Here is a 6,434-nt window from a genome sequence, read left to right on the forward strand (position 1 = left end):
TGTAAAATGGGGATTAAGACTATGAGTCCCACATGGGACAGGGACTGTGTCTAACCTGCTAACCTTGTATCTACCCCAGCACTTAGAACAGTGTTTGTTACATAGTAAGCACTTAACAAATGCTATTATCACCACTATTATTATTATTATTATCAGAGATGGTAGACATGTTTCCTACCCACAAGGGGCAAACTGCAGACCTAGGAGAGCAAACTCACTGACTAACACCACCCCCCTAGATCAGATCCATCTTCAGGAGTGGCCCAGGAGGTTCGAAGGATACCATGAAAAAATCCCAGGAATTAGGCCCTCAAGCCGCACCACAATCATGGCTCAATTTCTGCTGAGCCCCATGCAATTGGATAAGGCATCCATTACATTTGCCGGTACCTTCTTTATCCATGAGAGCGGTCACAAATTAGTTCACCCTCTGAGACTGCTAGCAGCCCATGACTCTCTGGGAAACAGGCCTACTTGTGCCTGTCTCCTTCCACATGGCAAATTCCCCTGGAAACCTAAGAATTGAGCAGGGTGGGGAAGAGGAATAAAGCACCCAAAGCCCCAGCAATCATCACTGAAATAATACATTGATGTGTTCCTAACTAGATGAGCATATTGTTCAGCAATCAAATGAGAAATATTTTAGTAAAATTATTTCCCTGGGGTTTAAAACTAAGTAGGTTTTTCTGCATTAAGGAGAATAGGTTTTTGAAAATTGTCTCATTCAAACAGTTCTGCTTTGGTTTTGCCACACCATGAAACAGGATTGCCCTAAAACAAATGATTTCATTCTTATTCTCCCAACAGCCAGTTCCTTTTCCTCCTCTTCTTTCTTCTCCTCCTCATCAATTGATTGAAGCTAACCTAAATGCAGCCCAAGCCATCTCCTAGCCACTTGGGAAACATACACGGAAGTAGAAGGTAAGATTCCCGCCCTCTGAGACCCGGGAGACAAGTGGACCCACCCAATTGGCAATATGCAATTGTTAAAACAGTGAGAGAATAGCTAGAAATGATAAACGAACCCCTCGGGGCCCTCTCCATGGATGCAGTGGTCCCCATAACTCTCTGAGCCCAAAGCTCCTCCTCACTCCTCCCAACTCTCTGAAACGCCCAAGAGGTTCCAGTCAGAGATGAAAAGACGCAGAATGGAGACTTTCTGGCCACTTAACTCTTTGAAGCCTGTACCTTCCTAGTCTTCGTCCCCCTTAATAAAATTCCTACCCCCGTTCTCGCCTCTGCACTCAAGATGAAAAGCTGTCATTGAACAGAAACGAGTAAATAACTAACAAACATAAATGTCTGAGTCCTTACAAGGCTGAGCAGATGACATGACCGAGAAGGTGGGAGATTAAGCAGGGAATTCCTCCTAGAGGAAGTGACTTTGTTGGGGATGCCGAGCGGAGTATAAAATGAGCCTAAAGCCAGAATATATGTTACAATTGATATTTACTGTAATTTCATTGCCCTTATGGATCTGTGAGGTTTAGAATAGCTGTTACACGGATGAATCGCTTGCTTGGGAATCAATCGGTGTGATTTATTGAGTGATTACCGTGTACAGAACACTGTAAGTGATTGAGGGAGACAGTACAACAGAGTTGGTAATCAGTCAGTTGTACTTATTGAGTGTTTACTGTGTGCAGAGCACTGTACTAAGTGCTTGGGTGAGTATATCGCAACCACGAGCCCACAGTGAGCTTACACTCCAGAAGAGGAGACAGACAATATAAATAAATAAATTTTGGATATGGACATAAGTGCCGTAGGAACAATCCCTGCCCTTAAGGGGTCTATGGCCTAGTGGGGAAAATATCTAGATGAGAAACTGGCATCTGGAGTTATGCCGGCTACAGAAGCTGCCCATATAAAGATCAGTCTTTCAACACCATTCTTTCCATATTAACTTTTATTTATTGCATGTTTCCAAGTTGTCTCGTGTGCGTTACGGAGCCTCATCGTATAAGGCTGGAAAGGGAGCAGGCGCGAAGGGGAGTGGAATTTAGATCTGAGAGCAGAATGGTTCTCATCGGAGCATGTGGGAGGCAGAGAACATGCCTACCGACTCTGTTAATGGGAAGCGGCGTGGCTCAGTGGAAAGAGCCTGGGCTTGGGAGTCAGAGGTCATGGGTTCAAATCCCCGCTCTGCCGCTTGTCAGCTGTGTGACTGTGGGCATATCACTTCCCTTCTCTGGCCCTCAGTTACCTCATCTGTAAAATGGGGATGAAGACTGTGAGCCTCACGTGGGACAACCTGATTACCCTGTAGCTACCCCAGCGCTTAGAACAGTGCTCCACACATAGTAAGTGCTTAACGAATACCAACATTTTTATTATTATTATTATTACTCCACCAAGTGATCTGTCCAGGTATATGCTCAACATTTGATGGATCGATTCTACATCTTGGGTCTCCTGGTTGAGTCTCAGGAATCAAAAGTAAACCCATCCACACTTGTTACTGCTAGGTAATCAATCAATCAGACAGAAGTTACTGATCTTATCTCTGCTCATTCTTGACTTTCCACCTACCCCTAGCACCTCCTGTCCCTTGACTGATGAACCAACTCACTTTGCCAATGTGGAGCTATCGTCCGCTACTTTGAGGTTAGAGGCTCAGAGGTGTGGTTTAGAAAAATGACACTGGAGGTCACCGGGGCCGGGGTCTGTGTGCAATTTAAATGGAGATGAAAATAGAGTCATCCCAGGCCAGGGCAGGATTTCCCTTGTATTAACCTCAATTCTAGAAATTTATTTTCAGATCCTGCCTATAATGGTACACTACCTGGAAGTTAAAAATGAAAATAAAAGTAATCGGAGCAGATTTCTCACTTGCCCTTTCCCTATGCGTACATATTTTTATGCTCAGTTGGTTCCCCTACCTGTGACTTATTTTAGCAACTGTCTCCCCATAGATTGTAAATTCCTTGAGGGCAAGGATCATGTCTACTTGACTATTGTACTCTCCCAAGCGCTTAGTACAGCATTCTGCACCCAGTAAATTCCCAGTACATACTATAGACTGATTGATTGACTAGCAGGGGTTTCTGATACCCGACCAGCAGTCTTGCTATAAACTCGTTATGGGCGGGGACTGTGACTGTTAATTCTGTGGTATTCTCCCGCCCGCTTAGTACAGTGCTCTGCACAAAGTGAATGTTCAGTAAATACCATTAACTGATTTATTCGTAGTCACTGCTTTTAGACGCTGGTGGTGTCGGCAGGAACTCTCTCTCTATCGCTGAATTGTACTTTCCAAGTGCTTAGTATAGTGCTCTGCATTCAGTAAGCGCTCAATAAATACGACCGACTGAATGAATGAATGGTGCTGATAATAACGGTTGTGATTCAACTGAGAAGCCTGGGGCCCCGCGTGTCTTAGAGGCTCTTAAAGCCAAACTATTATAGAACTGAGCATTGAGTTGAATTTTATGAGTGTCCTATTTTAATAGCCTCTTATTTACTCTGTAATCCCTAGAGGCAGGAACTGGGTCTCGCTCACTGAAATGGTGCCCAGAGAGCCAGGTGCACGGAACAAATTGGGTAGCAAAAAGAAGAGAGATCAGATCTCAGTCGCTCACCCCTTGACCTCCCCCTCGTGCCTGCCAGTGCAAACCTCTCCCCCGAGCAATCCCCAAAAGCTTCTGGGTCTGGATCCCGCCCGATCAGAGCCCCGATTATGAGATCTGAAGTCATAAGCGGCACCACATCCTCGGGTCCGTAATGTCGCCTCCCCCTCCTTCTAATTAGCCTCTGGGTCTAACTTCCTGCAGCAGAGAGGTGAGGGATCGGACCAGTTGCAACTCGATCTTCAGCAGAGAACCAAAGTAGAAATCTGATTATCCTGGATCTGGCACCTAACACCCCCGTGGTTAACTCATCATAGGCACTTAACCGATACCAACTATTATCGTTATTTTTGTAATTATTATTAAAGAAGCAACGTGGCCTAGTGGAAAGAACATGGACCTGGGAGCCAGAGGAGCTTGGTTCTAATCCCAGCTCCACCATGTACCCTCTGTGTGACCTTGGGCAAGTCACTTCACTTCTCTGGGGTCACTATTACCTCGTCTGTAAAATGGAGATTAAGACTGGGAGCCCCAAGTGGGACAGGGACCGTGCCCAGTCCAACACCTAACAAATACCATAGGGAGAGAAGGAGCCATTCGGTAAAGGCATTCAGTGATCCATCTTGTTCAAATTTGCCCCAGGATGAGGGGCACAAGCCCCAGAAATGAGGGTTTTGAAAGTCAGGGAGGCTGGGGTGGCAAGAGCATATGTCAACTGGCTTTAGAGTGGATGGGGTAGAGACTTCCAGGATGATATTCCCCGAATTTAGGTTAGCTGTGATGCCATATTGTCTGTGGACCCTTCAGAGGGCAGAACACGGACAACATCACTAGATCATAACCTCTTGTCGCCGTTTCTCCTAACAGTGTCCAAGGAATTAAGATCTTGGTTAAACAGATAACGGGGACCAGGGGCAGCTGGAAGCGGCCAGTCTCCAAGCTGCTCCGGGGGGGGGGTAAAGGTTTCCCCACTCAAGGAAAACACGGTGAGGAGCTAAACCAGAAGGAAAACCTGCTTGCTGGGAGCCAGTGGCAAGCCCGCTCCGGAAAGCCTGAGACCACGGGTCTGGGAGTCGGGGAATCTGCGTTCAAATGCTGGCCTTACCACTTTGCCTGCTGTGTGACCCTATTAGGCAAGTCTTGTTTCCTCATCTGTAAAATGGGAATTAAATATCTGTTCTCCCCCTCCTTTATACCGTGAGTTATGGACTGTGCCTGATCTGTTTATCTTGGATCTGCTCCAGCACTTAGTACAGTTCTTGGCACATAGTAAGTGCTTAATATTAGATTGTGAGCCCCCCCAAGGGATAGGGATGGTGTCTAATTCCCATCTGCGTACTTTTCCTAGAGCTCAGAACAGTGCTCTGCCCACAGTTAGCCCTTCATAAATGCTACTATTAACAAATACCACAAGTCTTATTATTAGTTTTGTTGTTATTATCAGGATTACTAAAAACAAGCCAGCATTTCCAACCCGGCTAACTTCTAAGTACCCTCCCTCCTACTCTAACTCTCTCCTTTTCATATCCACCCTCTCCCCATCTTCAGAGCCCTCCAGAAAAACCTCATCTCCAGGAAGGCCTCTCTGATTAACCCCTAATATCCTCCCACCACCATCATTCTCCCTCCTGATGGAACTCAAATCATTCCAACACCAACAGCCTTTGTGGACATATCCTTAGACTGGATTTTTTTCCTTAGGTGTAATTTATTTTAACATCCGTCTTCCTCATTAGACTGTAAGCTCCCAAGCGCTTAGAACAGTACTCTGCACAAAGTTAGCACTCAATAAATACTACTGAATCCATTACTTTCACCCCCATATCATTCAGTGCCCCTCTAGTATGGAGACAGCAAGGCCTGCTACTTTGGTTTTAAAGCCTCTAAATGAAATTGGCCCACAGAAAGCAAGAATAAAACCTCATGGCCAGGACTTTGATCTTAACCCAAAGAAATTAGCAGGGCTTTTTACACCAAACTCTTCTAAAGAGCAAATGGCATAGAAAAACTACTATCCAGAGATGATACAATTTAATTTATGTACTTTCGTATTTGGTCTTATACCTTGGAGAATCTCTTTTCAGAGAGATGCAAAGAGATGACGATGATGACGACAGCATGTCACATTTTACATATCACCCTTCCCACTGTCTACTAAAAATCCCCTATTGAATCCCATGTAATTCAGTCTACCGATTGGATGCAGGTGACAGACTGAGAAGTAAATCCACTTAAGTGCTTGACACATGTGCAAATGTTCAGCTGCTTCAATCACAGTCTTGATTCTCTGCCCAGCACCACAGTGACTGTGGCATTATCGGAAGGTGGAGGGGGTAAGGGAAACGAATACGGATTTGCAAGGTGACGATTTGTTTTGGTCTGGAGCCGGTGTCAGGTAGAAATTACAAAGACGACCCAGTGACTTCATCAGGAGGGACAAGATTGAAGACCGTGTGCTGCAGATGGATAAAATAGGAAATCCCCAGTCCCGCATAACTGGAAAACAGAGATCCAGCCTGTACTCTTAAAAATGAGGCCAGGACGGCACAGCCCAGCAACCTCAGGCGAATGTTACTCCCGTAACTTCAGAGAACACCAAGTCCATAAAATATTCTCTTCATGAAATGTATCTGTGTCTCTCTTCCAGGAATGGGTTATTCTAGCTTGAAATCCACCCTAAGCTATTACAGCTATTTTAAACCTTTCCTCTAGGTGATTCCAGAAAACTCTGTAGTCCTTTTATTAGTCTGAGTCCGAGAGCTAGTTGAAGACCGTAGAAAGAGTCGCAGGTGGTGTTTTAGAAAAAAACATGCTTCCCCCCAAAATGGTATGAATAACTTAGTTCAACCTAAACCTGAGAATGGC

The sequence above is a fragment of the Ornithorhynchus anatinus genome, chromosome 10, assembly GCF_004115215.2.
Source record: "Ornithorhynchus anatinus isolate Pmale09 chromosome 10, mOrnAna1.pri.v4, whole genome shotgun sequence".
Taxonomy (NCBI): Eukaryota; Metazoa; Chordata; class Mammalia; order Monotremata; family Ornithorhynchidae; genus Ornithorhynchus; species Ornithorhynchus anatinus.